The sequence below is a fragment of the Miniopterus schreibersii genome, assembly GCF_964146895.1.
Source record: "Miniopterus schreibersii genome assembly, chromosome: 1".
Classification (NCBI taxonomy): Eukaryota; Metazoa; Chordata; class Mammalia; order Chiroptera; family Miniopteridae; genus Miniopterus; species Miniopterus schreibersii.
In genome coordinates, this window is record NC_138101.1 from 104,345,808 (window position 1) to 104,361,657 (window position 15,850).

The 15,850-nt window shown below is 37.1% G+C and overlaps 1 protein-coding gene across 5 annotated transcripts in view; it reads left to right on the top strand.

Annotated features, from left to right (window-relative positions):
- NEO1 (neogenin 1) overlaps positions 1 to 15,850 on the top strand; it is a 273,254-nt gene that overhangs the window by 91,409 nt on the left and 165,995 nt on the right. The gene's annotated exons all lie outside the window — the stretch shown is intronic.

Genomic DNA, 15,850 nt, shown 5'->3' on the forward strand with positions numbered 1-15,850 from the left:
TTTTTTATTGCAGGCATCCCACATTTTAATAATGATTATAAGTTAAAATATTTTGGGTATGTTTATTTAAATAAATATACTATTAAAATTAATTCTACCTGTTTCTTTTTACTTTTCTAATGTAGTACCTAGAAAATTTTAAATTATGTGGCTTGCACTATGTTTCTACTGGACCATGCTACCACCCTTCATTAATATTTTTTAAAAGAAACAAGTTCTTTCTAAAGAAAAAAAGTTTCATTGTTTCTGCAAAGGGTAAAAGATTATGAATCATGACAACACACATAAAGGATTAAAGCAAAGCTCTTTTGGCTGTCAAATATAAACAACTGGTCTACCACCTAAACAGTAACAATTAAAGGATTTTAAGCAACTATTACCACTCTCACTTTAACACCTACTCAGAAATATGTTTTTAGAAACTAAACTTTTTTGAAACTCCTAACTAAAATTGAAGTAATGATCAATTCGTTATTGATGAATGTTCAAACCACTGGGAGAAAGGTTTTTGAAAAATGATAGTCACAGAATTCCAAAGTGTCATCCACAAATTACTTATAATTACAAAGGAGGGAATGTATCTTCATAATGCACAGATTTGGTGGTCTCCACCTTAACTAAGTGACCAACTCCAGTATTACCAGTAGTGAGACAACTTGACATTATATACATCCTGAGGGGCTCCTGTAAGAAGCCTGTAATATTTTTGCTAAAAGTGTTTAACCTAAATCTAAGCATGAAGAAATAATTACACAAATTCAGAATGTGAGACATTCTACAAGACAACTGCCTGGGCTCTTCAAAAACGAGTCAATATCATGAAAAACAGAGAAAAGGGGATTGCTCTAGATGAAGAGAGACTTAAGAGACAAAAACAAATGGAATAAGGGATCTTTTATTGGGTCTTGGACAAAAATAAAATAAAAAAATTCAGGGAATAATTGGGTGAATTTAAATTTTGAGTATATTAGATAATATTGAATTAATTTTAATTTTCTTAGATGTGCTTGATAGTACTGTTATGTAGGAAAATTTCCTTATTCCTAGATACTTCTGCCAGTATTAAAACTCTGAGATAAAAACACTACAGTGGGTTGCTGAATGTCTAAGCAATTACAATATACCAGTAATTGTGCAACATGCAACATATGTTCTTAGGCATAAGGATGCAAGAAAATTCAGATAGGTGAAATTAATTATATAACCCAAAAGAGTTGTAATTTACAGAAAAATAACCTCTCTGGCCTAAATGAAACAGTGGACATTTGTTGGTTATTTAGCTTTTCCATTGATCATTGAAGCTACCCCACATCATTGATGTTTCTATCTCTCTCTCTCTCCCTCTTCTTTCCTCTCTCTGAAATCAATAAAGATATGTTTAAAAAAAAAAATCAAAAAAAAATCACTTAATATTATTTTACATGCAATTGTCAAAATGTGATTAAAAGTAAAAAAAATAAGTTCCATATTATTTTATGCATAACTATTTCTAAAATATGATTGGTGAAAACTGAGGTGCCTGATGATAACTACGATTTGGGGGAAATATTGTAGGCTTTTAAACTGAATAGTTACCGTTTATCGAGGACCTGTTATTTAGCAATGCGATATGTTCTTTTCACATACCTTCACAGAAATTTTCTTGAAAGGAAGGCATTATTTTTTCTACTTTATAGGGGAGAAAATTTTAGACACAGAAAAATAAACTAGCGTCACAGAGTTAGGATTCAAAACCATGTCTGCTTGACTTCATTTTACCAAGGTTTTTTCCATTGTGGCTCTTTTTTAGGGGGAAAGGGAAAGAGGAAGAAGGCTGAAAATTGAGGAAAAGGAAAGCAATCTTATATATGCTTATTGAATAAATGAATGCAGATATTTTTCATTTGGGGGATTGGACGGGAAGGTAAATGCTGTGAATTAGAACAATCAGATTGAATTTCCCTACTAGGACATTATCCTGGAAAAGAATTTCAGATCCAGCTTTGATTAGAAGTTAACATTTCACTGATTTTATGGTATACCAGTACCATAAAAAATTTGAAAGCGTGTATGTATATCAGACAATTAAAATCATCATTATAATATTAACAACTAACCACTTAATCTTACTTGAGATCCCCAGGAAAGGAGTAGTGCATGCTTGGAAGACACAGCCTTTGGAAGAATTAGCTGTGCAGGGCAGAAAGGGCCTGAACTCTGAAGCTGAACACAGTAATTATTACGAAGCAAAGCAGTGTAGAAAATATTCATTAACTCTTAAGTGTTGCCTGTTCTTATTTGATAGCATGAATATATTTTGTTGAGTATTGAATGTTAAATTATTTTAACTTTAAATTTTAAAATTTTTTGTTTATAAATTGAAAACTTAAAGCAAGAGAGCCTGAACTTCTCTATGATGATAGTGGACACCAAAGGATCAGGAAGGATAAGAGGTAGCATTTGGAGGCTAACTGGATGCGATAGAATGGTCAAAAGTAATGTTACTAAAGAGTAAAAGAAAGATGAAGTCCATTGACATTAGTCTCTTAGCTTATAATGAAGAGGTAATTTTTTTAGATGAGTAACAGTATACAGAATACTTACATTTGTAGGTGTATAACAATTCTTATTATTCTCTCCTGCATTTCTGCTGTCAGATTTGAACCTCTTTGGGCAATAAGACAGTTTGATTTCATTTTATTTCTCCCAACTTTCAAATACTGTGTGTTATTTTTTACTGCAGATACAATAAAATTTAGAATTATTATTGGCCTCACAAGTTGTGCAGTGAGTTATGATATGTGATAGGATTTGTTGCTATTTGGGGGTGGGGATTGCAACTGAAATAAGTTCTCTGGATATTTTCCTTAAGATGGAATTCTATCAAGAAGTGTGAAATATTCTATCAAAAACTGAGGAATAATCTATCAAGAAGTGAGAGCTATTTCATTAAGAAGTGAGAAATTTGCAGAGATCTGGGAATGTAGAAGAGATCAGACAGGATCATTAAACCTGTTTCAGAATAATTTGTATAGTGACTCTGGTCGTAGTAAACTAAAATTAAACAAACTTAGTGAATAGAGAATTGGGACCCTGGTGAGAAGTTAGGACAGTTTTTACACAAAGTCAGCCAAGGTGTGGGTGTCTGTAACTCTTCTACTATGACAAAGGAAAAGTGGTTACAAAAAATGGTGATCTTTTAAAAAAAATAATTCTCTATTTACAACAGAAATTATTCACCAATAACAACAAAACTTTTTTTTGTAATTACAAAAGAAAAAGATGACAAGAAGAATGAATAAGCAATTGTTCATATTAAAAATGTAAGCTTTAAAGAAAGAAATCCATGGAGCCTTTACTTTGTATGGTCTCCCAGCAGCTCAGTTCTACTCCTCTTCCCAGGAGAAAACTCTGTTAACTGTTTAGTGTTCATTCTTCTAGACTTTCCCCTACGTATTAATATTTAAATATATTCACACATATGTAAATACATGTATATATATATTTTAATGTAAGCATACTATACATATTTTGAAATTTGAAAAAATTTTATATAACATATATGTTTTTTACAATCTTTCAACCTCAGTATACAAATATTCCCCAGACTTTTTATATTGTTCTCCTCCTGTGTAGATTGTATATAAAAATGAGTATGGGTTTGTTTCTGCTTAAACAAACAATAGTGTTTTTACATAAAATATTCAGACAATACAAAGGCAAAAGAAGAAAAAAATGAACTGAAATCCCACCACCCTGAGATAATCCCCAGTTTGGTGACTAGTTTTTAAGCTGTATCCCTTTAGGTATTCACACAAGTTTAAACATGTACCCAAACCTACCACGTACATATGTTTAATGTTTATAAATGGCTTATACACACAAGGTGATTTTTATTACAAGTTATTTTAAGTGTGCTTGGGGATTTTCATCTCCCTTCCTCATTCCCACCCCTCTCCCCCATTTTCTACCATCCTTACCCTCCCTACCCTCCCAGCAACCAGTGGTAACAACCTGGTACACACTTTCCTACCTTTCTCAATGCTCATACAATCATATGCCTATGAAATTATGTAATTTGCACTTGTGTGCATTGTTTGTTTTCACAGAATGCATTCCAGATCAACTGAAACATAGGTTACTCATTTTTTTGCTGGCTAAATATCCTAAGGCAAGAATGAGTAAACTACAGTCAATGGATCAAATCCATCCTGCTACCTTTTTTTTGTAAATAAAGTCTGTAGTCTCATCAATACTTTGTGCAGTGGAAGTTTTTAGAAGTTGTCTGTTTATATAATCTGAAAATTGATACCATCCACTGTGCTGGGTGGGTGCTAGGAATATGGTGAATGAAGACACTGTAGTATAGATTGTAAACCTGCAGTTCCCAAACTCTACCCCAGGGCATCTCAGAGAACTCCTAGGTGTATTCCAAACTTTCAGAAGAAACATAGCGACATCTGTTGGACACTGTGCAAACTTCTAGGTCAAAGTAGTTCAGTTTCAACATTTGATTGTGCTTCCTTTTAAAAAAAATGTTTAAGATAACATTTTATTAAATCTGGTTTTCTATGTAATACCGTTAATGGGCTTTTTTTTTTATCTGGTTCATTATGTATGCCAAGTTTTGTGCTAGATATAAAAAGAGAAGCACTTTAAGGTGCTTGTTCTCAGGTAGATTTAAAATACAGGGTAACTTTTTTTGTGTGTTTTTGATGCTGTGATATCTGTATGAAGTTGGTGTTTTGGTGGTAGCTGTGATAAAAAGCAAGTACCATGCAAAAACCATTGTGGAACAGGAAATGAGGATGTTAGTATCCAATCTGATTTCAAGGTTTGGGAAGTTGTGCAATGCCCAATAGGTGCACATATCCCATAATAACTAATTCTGGTTATTTAAAAATAAAGTTAAAATATTTTTCAATTTATGTGTATCATTTTTCAAAAGGATACTAACTTGTTAAGACACAAATACTTATCAATTGTTTGAGCCTAATAGAACTGTTAGGTATTTCTTTCAGTGTAGGGGATTCGGGAAGAAAATTACTAAGAAAATAGGAACCAGGAGTTGAGAAAGCTGAGGAACTCTCCACCTTAACAAAAAAATTATTAGAAGTATTTAAAGATTAAGAACATTTGAAGTGAAATGTAGATAGAATACTGTGTGCATGTCTGCTTAAAATAGGGCTAATTTTGTTGGCATCAGGGAAAGACAGCATTTTTGAGAAAGTGATACTTAAGCTGAACTTGAAGGAAGACTAGGAGTTACTTGGAGAGGGGTGGTTGTGGGAATAGCTTGTGTGAAGATGGCTGGAGCAGTGCCTTGGAGGAGGAGGGGAGGGTGATGCAAGGACTGGAGGGACTGGAAAGTAGGCAGAGCCCAGGTCATGGTGACATGATATCCAGTTAAGGAATTGATTTTGATTTTTTGTAAAAGGCAATGGCAAGCCCTTGAGGGATTTTAAGTGAAGGGAAAATATCTTAAGTCACTGCCTGCTTACTGGGGGAATAAAATACAAAGATGATATACATAAGTATTTAAATACCCATATTCTAAGTAATAGAGTGGATATTTTTGGTAAAATTTTGAAGTGCCTTGATTTTCAAAGGCATTTGTAAACTTCCCTATGAGTATAATTTTTTTGAACTCATACACTCTTTTGTTCAACTTGGTGGATATGGATATGGATTTTTAAAATGAATTCAAAAGCAAGATAGAATTAAACTGTAAAACATTTACATTGGTGTAATTTTTTTTCAAATGGCAAAAACTTTTTCTGAATTTTAAAATTAAATTTGTTTATCAGTATAGGTAATAAACATTTTAAATTGTTAATTTGCATATTTTGGCTGTCAATCTAGTATGTTTATCTCTCAGGAACTTTTCTGAGTTATTTAAATTTGGGTGGTATAAGAAAGATTTAATAGTTATACAGGAAAGGTAGAAAAGTAATTTCTCATAGTTTAGCTATCATTTTGTACTGCACTGAAGTTTATATTTTGATTTATTTTATGTAGTTCTAGTAAGTTAATGCAATATAATATTTTTATGGTAATAAGAAATAAACTACTGCAGATTACTTCTAAAAAATTCCTAAGCTCATTTTCAAGAGTTTTTAAGACTTGTCCTGCTGGTGTGGATCAGTTGGTTGGGTGTCCTCCCTTGCACCAAAAGGTTGCTGGTTTGATTCTGGGTCAGAATATATGCCCAAAGTTTCCAGGTTTGATCCCAGGTAGGATGTATACAGGAGGCAGCTGATCCATGTTTTACTCTCACATCATGTTTCTCTCTCTCCCTCACTCTGTATAAAATATATTTTTTAAAAAGAATTCTAGGCCCTGGCCGAAATCGCTCTGTGGTTAGGCGGTCGGCCTGTGCACTGGGTTCAATTCCCAGTCAAGGGCACATACCTGGGTTGCAGATTTGATCCCTGGCCCCAGTCTGGACAGGTGCTGGAGGCAACCAGTTGATGTGTCTTTCTCACATCGATGTTTCGATAAGTTTCTCTCTCTCTCCCCGCCCTTTCCTCTCTCCCTTTCACAAAATCAATGGAAAAAATATCCTCGGATGAGGATTAACAACAAAAAAAGAGTTTTAAGACAAAGAATCAATTTCATATTTATCAAATGGGTATGGAGAGGTGTGGTGTTTGGGAAAGGGTGATTGGTCTGTTTAGAATTTGTTTGTCAGTATAAGTGTTGGGAAAACATTAAAACAAGTGAATATTTCATTTTCTCTGTCACTGTGTTTTGCATTATTTAGAACAATTATTTCATCATGTAATGAAGAATTAGTGTCATCCTTAAAGGGGTATGTAGGTATATTTAAAAGACAGTCTTTGTTTCATTTATTGGCCTAAGCCTCACTGATTGTTCCCACAAAGAAATCTGATTACAACTAGCGTTGCTTACAAGGTAGTTGATCAGTATCTTTCTCTGGCTGAAAATATAAGATTTATAGGAAATATTTTTTAAAATTATGTTCTTCCCATGTTCAAAGAACTGGCCAAGGACTTAGGAAAATTGAACTGACTCCTCTTGTGCTCTTTACATCAGAATGAATTCTAGATGAAGACTGAATATAGAAAATGAAACCACAAAAGTATTACCACAAAATAAAGTTTTTATAATCTTGTGATAAGGAGAGCCTTTTAAATTATAACAGATTTAATTTTCTGGAGTTAAAATTTATTTTCTTAGTATAAAAATCATAAAGTCAAGATAGAAGAATATTTGCAAAACATCATAGCTATCCCAAAGATTGCTCTTAAATTAATAGAATGATTAGACAGTGTCTGTGTAGTGAATTTATGAAAGAAATGCAGCCAGTAAGCATATAAAAGATACCTGTTGAGCAGAAAACCATTCTAATTGTCTATTTTATGTTTCATAGAAAATTTCCTTTGAATACAATAATTGAAAATTTTTTTTTTAACATTTAAGATATGCATATTTAATTCTTTTTATTGTTCACAGTATTACAGATGTCTCCAAATTTTCCTCCTCTTTACCCCCCTCCTCCCAGCCCTTGCCCTACCCCAGGCCTTCACCCCTAGAAATGGGATCGCTGGGTTAATGGTAGTTCCATTTTTAATTTTTTGAGTAAATTCCATACTGTTTTCTTTCTTTTTGGTATTTTTTTTTAAAAAAATTATCTTTACTGTTGAAAGTATTACAGATGTCCCCCCTTTGCCCCCCCCATCAACCCCCTCCCCCCAACTTTCACTGCGCTATTGTCTGTGTCCATGGGTTATGCATATATACAAATACATTCTTTGGTTAATCTCTTCCCGCCCTCCCCCTCTTCCCCCTGCGATTCCTCTTTTCCATGCTTCCATGTCTCTGGATCTCTTTTGCTTGTCAGTTTAGTTTGTTCATTAGATTCCACATAAAAGTGAGATCATACGATATTTGTACTTTTCTCTGACTGGCTTATATCATTTAGTATAGTACTCTCCAGGTCTCTTGTTGCAAAGGGTAAGAGATTATTTATTTATTTATTTATTTATTTATTTATTTATTTATTTATTTAACAGCCTCATGGTATTCCATTGTGTAAATGTACCGCAGCTTTTTTTATCAACTCATCTACTGATGAGCACTTGGGCTGTTTCCAGATCTTAGCTATTGTAAACAATGCTGCTATGAACGTAGGGGTACATATATTCTTTCTGATTGATGTTTTGGGATTCTTAGGATATATTCCCAGAAGTGGGATTGCTGGATCAAATGGCAGTTCCATTTTTAATTTTTTGAGGAGACTCCATACTGTTTTCCATAGTGGCTGTACAAGTCTGCATTTTCTACATACTTGCCAGCACGTTTGTAGTTTCTTGAATGTCTTAAAGTTTTTATTAATTTGTAATAATTTGAGAAGGATAGGTGTTATTAGTTCTTCTTGGAATGTTTGGTAAAATCACCTGTGAAGCTCTTTGATCCAGGACTTTTGTTTCTTGGGAGTTTTTTATCAATACTTCGATTTTGTTAGTTTTAATCACTCTCTTTATATTTCTGTTTCTTGTTGATTCAGTTTTGGAAGATTGTGTATTTCTAGAAGTTTATCTGTTTTTTTCAGATTGTCCAATTTGCTGGCATATAGTTAATTGTTCATAATATTATAATATTTGTATTTCTGTCATGTCAGTTGTTAACTTTTCTTTCATTTCTAATTTTACTTATTTGTGTATGGTTTCTCTTATTCTTGATAAGTCTGATTAAAGGTTTATCAATCTTGTTTAAACATCTTTTCAAATAAAAACAGCTGTTGGTTTCATTGATTTTTTTTTTTTTTTTTTTTTGGTATTCTTTAGGCTCTTTTTCTTCCTTGATCTCATTGTTAATTATTCATTGTTGAGTGACATGTTATTTAGCCTCCTTGTGTTTGTTTTTCAGTTTTTTTCTTGTAATGGATTTCTAGCTTCATATCATTATGGGCAGAGAAGATGCTTGATATGATTTTAGTCTTCTTAAATTTATTGAGACTTGTATTGTGTCCTAACATATGGTCTATCCTAGAAAAATGTTCCATGTGAACTTAAGAAGAATGTATATTCTACTGCTTTAGGGTGAAATGCTCTGAAGATATCAATAAAATCTACTGGTCTATTGTGTTCTTTCAGGCCACTGTTTCCTAGTTGATTTTCTGTGTGGAAGATGTGTCCATTTATGTCAGTGGGATGTTAAAGTCCCCTACTATGACTGTGTTACTGTTGACCTCTCTCTTTATGTCCATCAGTATTTGCTTTATATATTTAGGTGCTCCTATGTTGTAACCTCTTGTTGGATTGATCCTGTTATCATTATGTAATGACCTTCTTTGTCTCTTATTAAACCCTTGTATTAGTGTCTGTTTTTTCTGTTATAAGTATTACTACCCCAGTTTTTTATTTTCATTTCCATTAGCATGAAGTATCTTTTTCCATCCCTTTACTTTCAGACTGTACCTTTTCATTCTGAGGTGTGTTTCTTGTAGGTAGCATATATATGGGTCTTGTATTTTTTTAAATTTATTTTATTTTTTAATTTATATTTATTGTTGAAAGTATTACAGATATCCCTCTTTTTTCGCCCATTGATCCCCTCTGCCCCCAATCTGCTCCCCCGAAAGGCCATCACCACACTATTGTGTGTGTCCTTGGGTTATGCATATATGCATTTAAGTTCTTTGATTAATCTCTCCCCACCCTCACCTTCCCACTGACATTCATCAGTCTGTTCCATGCTTCTGTGTCTCTGGGATCTATTTTGACCCTCAGTCTATTTTGTTTATTAGATTCCACATATGAGTGAGATAATGTAAAACTGAATCAGGAACAATCAGAAAACCTGAAAAAACTAATAACAACTGATGAAATCGAAGCAGTAATAAGAAACCTCCCAGCAAACAAAAGCCCCAGTCTGGACGGCTTCACTGGGGAGCTTTCTAATTCTTTAAGTTGTGGGGTTAGATAGTTTACTAAAAATTTTTTTTTGCTTTTTGAGGTAGGTTGTAGTGCTATGAACTTGCCTCTTACGACTGCTTTCTCTGTTTCCCATAGATTTGGGGTTGTTGTGTGTTCATTTTTGTTTGTTTCCAGGAAGTTTTTGATTTCTTTCTTGGTCTTATTGGTAACCCATTCATTGTTTAATAACATGCTATTTAGCCTACATGTGTTTGAATGTTTTTGAGTGTTTTAACTAGTTGATTTCTAATTTCATGCCATTGGGATCTGAGATGCTTGATATTTCAGTCTTCTTGAACTTGTAGAGACTGGTTTTGTGTACTAACGTGTGGTCTGTCTTTGAGCATGACCCATGTGCATTTGAGAGGAATGTATATTCTGCAGCTTTGGGGTGAAGTGTTCTGTAAATATAAATTAAATCCATCTGATCTAGTTTGCCATTTAGAGTCAGTGTTTCTGTGTTAACTTTTTGTCTGGAAGATCTATCCAGTGATGTCAGTGAGGTGTTAAAGTCCACGACTATGACTGTATTGCTGTTGATCTCTCCCTTAAAGTCCTTAAGGTTATTATTGACAGGTCCTTATTTATTGCCATTTTAATTCTTTATGCCTATGTTTTTCTATTTCTTATTATTACAGTAGACCCTTTAACATTTCTTGCAATGCTTCTATTTCTACATCTAATAACAGCAGTCCCTTTAACATTTTCTGCTGGTTTGATGGTAATAACTCCTTTATAGCCTTTTTGTGTCTGGGAAGCTCTGTATTTCACCATCTATTTTGCATGATAGCCTTGCTGGATAGAGTAGTCTTGGTTTCAGATGCTTGTTTTGCATTACCTTGAATACTTCATGCCATTCCCATCTGGCCTATAGAGTTTCTGATGAGAAGTCAGCTGACAGCCTTATGGGGGCTTCTTTGTAGGTAACAGATTGCTTTTCTCTTGCTGCCTTTAATACTTTCTCTTTGTCTTGAATTTTTGGCATTTTAATTATGATGTGTCTGGGCTTGGGCTCTTTGGATTCTTCTTGCTTGGGACTTTCTGTGCCTCCTGAACTTGTGTGACTTTTTCCTTGACCAGGTTAGGGAAGTTTTCTGACATTATTATTTCAAGCAGGTCTGTAACCCTTGCTTACTTTTGACCTCTTCTGGCACTCCTATGATGCAGATATTGTTACATTTCATGTTGTCCCACCACTTCCTTAATCTGTCCTGTTTTTAATTGTATTTTCTTTTTGGATCTCTGATTTCTACCCTGTCTTCTCTAATTTGCTCATTCAGTCCTCACGTTCCTCTGATCTGCTCTTTATTCCCCCCAACATATTCCTTATTTCTGCTATTTCATTCTTCATTTCTGACTGGTCATTTTTCATAGTTTTTATATCTTTTTTCGTGCTGTTGAGCATCCTTACAATCAGTATTCTTTACTCTATATCTGATAGATTGCTTATCTCCATTTCATTTAGTTCTTTTTCTGGAGACTTCCCTTGTTTTCATTTGGGGCTTGTTTTTTGTCTCTCCATTTCGCTGCCTATTTGGGTTTATTTCTATGTATTAGGTAGGCCTCCTAGCACTCTCAGTCTTTTTTGGGTGGTCTGTGGTGCAGGCCAGTGTCAGACGATGTTTGTTACTGGCCTTGATTACCCTTTTTGGAGCTATCAACAACCCACAGTTTGAAGTCCCGCCTGTTGGGGGTGGGTGCATTTGGACCAGACGAAGATGCACACCAAAGTCTGCTTTTCTAAGTCCCAGATCCAGAAGCAGATCAGGCAAAGACTCCAAGCACTCTGTAGGCTGAGTAATCTGATTCTCTTAATGAGCCTCAGGCTCTCAAAACTCCACAGGGTAGGGCAAGAGGTTTTCCAGCAGGGTGGGGTAATTGCTTCCTCCTCAGGCAAAAGCTGCTTGGAAGGTAAATATCTGCCTCTGCAGTATGGGGGAATGACTCCACACAGGAATCTGGAGTGGTGCCTTCTGAGCTCTATCTCTAGAGCCCACAATCATAGATCCTCCTCACACAGCTCCAGTCCACTCTACCCTTCCTCTGCTTTAGTCCAAGGTGAGTGGCTGCACACAAAACTTTGTGTGTTGGCTCTTTAAGAGGGTGCCTACATTTCCAGCTTTCTCTCCCTGGCAGACAGAAACGCGGCCGGCTGCATTTCACAGCCAGATGTTATGTGGGCACCTTTCTCAGTTCTGGTGCTCTTGGTTGGGAGGTCCAGCCGGGGGTTTAGGCCCTAGAGTCCTCAGTGGGAACCCTCCACAGCTGAGATATCCCTCTGGACCTTCAGTTGCTCCCTGTAGGAGCCTAGCCAGCCCGCTCATGCTTCCTCACTTCCTACCAGTCTCTATGCAGTCTCCACTTTTCCTCCTTGGTTATGAGAGTGCTGTCCAGCTCATCTTCAGTTGCAGTTGAGTATTCAGGATGGTTTTTCTATATTTTAGTGGTTATTCCAGTTTGGTCCCAGGAGAGTGTCATTCTAGCTTCCACTCAGTCTGCTGCCATCTTTAATTTCTCCTTTCTGTAGGCTAGACATCCAACATGTGTCTCACTGGTCTGAGGTCACGGTGTCAGCAGAGCAGTCTCCCTTTTTGGAAACTCTAAGGAAGAGTTAGTTCTCTTGCCTTGTCCATCTTCTAGAGTCCACCTACATTTTTTATGGCCTTTTTATGCATCTTCAAAGCCAGCAAGAGCAGCTCCAGCCTGTCTCACATCACTCTGATCTTGCTTCTGCCTCCACATAGCCTTCTGTGACTCTGCGTCTTGTTTTTTAATCCATTCAGCTACCCTTTGTCTTTTGATTCGAGCATTTAATTCATTTGCATTTAAAGTGATTATTGATAGGTGTGTATTTATTGCCATTCTTTATAACTGTATTCCCCTCTTTTCCACCTTCTTGAAGATGTCTCTTTAACATTTCTTGTAATACTGGTTTGTTGGTGATGAACTCCTTTAGTTTTTTTTCTTGTCTGGGAAGCTCTTTATTTCTCTTTCAATTTTAAATGATAGCCTTGCTGGGTAGAGTACTCTTAGTTGTAGGGTCTTGCTTTTCATCACTTTGAATATTTGATGCCAGCCAGTCCCTTCTTGCTTGAAATGTTTTTGTTGCGAATTCAGCTGACAGTCATGTGGGAGCTCCTTTTTTTGGTAATTAACTGTATCTCTTGCTGCTTTTAAGATTTTGTCTTTGTCTTTATTCTTTGTCATTTTATTTTACTTTTCCATTCATTTCTAGAAAGTGGAAGGGAGGGATGAGGTAGGGAGAAAGAGAGAAGGAAACATCGGTGCAAAACTAGACACATCGACTGGCTACCTCCTGCATGTACCCAGACTGGGATGGGGAACCCACAACCGCCTGACCGGGAATTAAACCAGAGACCTCCCTGGTCCACAGGCCGACTCTCCAACCACTGAGGCAAACTGGCCAGGGCTAATCTTTGCCATTTTAATTTTGATGTGTCTTGGTGTGGCCCTCTTTGGGTTTATCTTGTTTGTGACTCTCTGTGTTTCCTGTACTTGTCTTTTTACTTTACCAGGTTAGGGAAGTTTTCAGTCATTATTTCTTCAAATAGGTTCTCAATCCCTTGCTCGCTCGCTCTTCTTCTGGTACTCTTAGACTTTCCTTATTTAAATTATTTAACTTTTTTCTTCTTTTTGCTGTTCTGCCTTGTTGTTTTCTGCTACTTTGTCTTCCAGATCTCTGATTTGATACTCTGTGCCATCTAACCCGCTGTTGATTTTTTTTCTCATGTATTCTTCATTTCAGATATTATATTCTTTTTTTAGGACTTGTTCTTTTTTATGGTCCCTATTCCTTTTTTATTTTTACTATCTCTTTGTTTAAGTTCCCACTGAGTTCATGTATTCTTTGCCTGAGTTCCTAGAGCATCCTTATAACCATTGTTTTGAACTCTGTATCTGGTAGATTGCTTGCCTGTTTCATTTAGTTATTTTTCTGGGGATTTCTCTTGTTTTTGTTTTCATTTGGAATGTGGTGTGTTTTTTTTGTCTCCCCGTTTTAGCTATTTCTCTATATTTGTTTTTTTACATTAGGTAGATCTGCTATGCCTCCTAGTGTTGGTGTGGTGGCCTTATGTAGCAGGTGTCCTGTGGGGCTTAGTGGTGCAGTCAAGCAAGGTGCCCCAGGAATATTCCTTGTGTGGGTTATGTGAAATCTCCTGTTGTAGTTTAGTCTTGATTTCTGTTGGTCCATCTGTCAGTGGGATTGTTGGCTGTTTGACTGTGTTCCTTGAGGCTGGCTGTTTGACTATGGGAATTGACCCTGATCAGCTTCTGAGCAGGGGCTGATCCCACAAGTGGATTTGGCCCCAGAAGTGCCTGGTATGTGCTGAGATCTTTGCCTGTGCCTCTTGTGGATGTAATTGGGCCATGCTCTGATGTGGTCTAAAGCCCGGCAGTGGGTGTGTTGGTTCTGGGGCCTCTTGGGAGGGACTCTGGGCCAGTTCAGTGTCAAGCACTGTCTGTGACCAACCCTGGGCCTCCTGTTTGGAGCTATAAAGTGATCTACAGTTTGTGGCTGCCTCTGCTGGGCCTCAGTATGCGTGGGAGGGGCCAAGCTGCACACCAAAGTTTTCTTCCATCAGTTCAGAGCCCAAGGGCTGGTCACCAAAAGACCCAAGGCACCCTCAGATCTGCCTCCACCTGCTGGCTGCGTGTTAGGCTGAGTCACTGAAAGAGCCTGTGGTTGCATATGAGTTGCATGAGGTAGTTTCTCATTGTGTCACCAGGTAGGAGCGAGTGATGTTCACCAGATTGATAAAGATTCAACCTCCATGCTAGTGCTGGGTCTGAGGCCACTCAGCAAAAGTCTCAGGATACACCAAGGCCAGCTGCCACCTGTTGGGTGCCCACCGACATTTGTGATGGGCAGGGTCTCAGGGAGTCATTAGGATGAGAGCAGCAGAGTTCATCAGGCCAAACATAGCAAGATTTATCTGTGTGCAGGAAGGGCTTTGCATAGGAACCATGGCGTCTGTTAGATGTGCAAGGGAAAAATGGCCTCACTTTAGAGACACACAACTCAGTCCTCCAGTCTGCCTGGACTTCCTCACACAACTCAGTCTCTCATCCAGTCTGTCTGGACTTCCTCGAGAATCTTTCAAGAAAGTCTTCACCACAGGCCACATCCAACTGACTTTTCTGCAGGATGTGGGCCTGGCAGTGCAGGATGACTAGGAGTCGAAAAGGTGGGACTAGTGCATTTCTTCAGGCTGATGTAGTATGGTGGGGAGTGCTAGACTCAGGAAAGGTGTCATCTGTGGGTGATGTGGGGCAGGACTCAGCACAGGGACCCTGGTAGCTGTCCCTTTAGCTCTCTCCCTGGAGCCACACAACCCAGTCTCTCCTTGCAGGACTCTAGTGTGCTCCGATTTGCCCTCCCTTTGCTGGAGCCCAGGGTGAGTGGTGGCAAACAAGATTTTGTGCCCCTGGTTCTTTAAGAGGGTGCCTGGGTTTCTAGCAGACTCCTGTCTCTCCTTGGTGGACAGAATCCCTGTTGATTTTTATAGCCAGATACTATGTAGGCTCCTCTTCATAGTTCTGGTGCTCTGAGCTGGAGAGCCCGGCATGGGGTTGAGACCACACACGCCTCGTGGGACACCTTTGCAGCTGAGATGGCCAGCCCTTTTCACATCTCTGTCCTTCCTACCAGTCTCAACGTGGCCTCTTCTGTAAATCCTTGGTTATAAGACTTTTGTTCAGCTAGTCTTCAGATGGTTATTCCGGTTGATTGTTCTAAAGTTTAGTTGTAATTTCAGTTTGGACATGGAAAGAGATTGAGTGTAATGTCCACCTCCTCCACCACTATCTTGGATTGTTTTTCTGAATGGGTCAAATTTTGATTTCCTGGTAAAGAATAAATTTTATTTATTAGATATTCATAGTGAAATGACTGTATTTAAGTATCATAC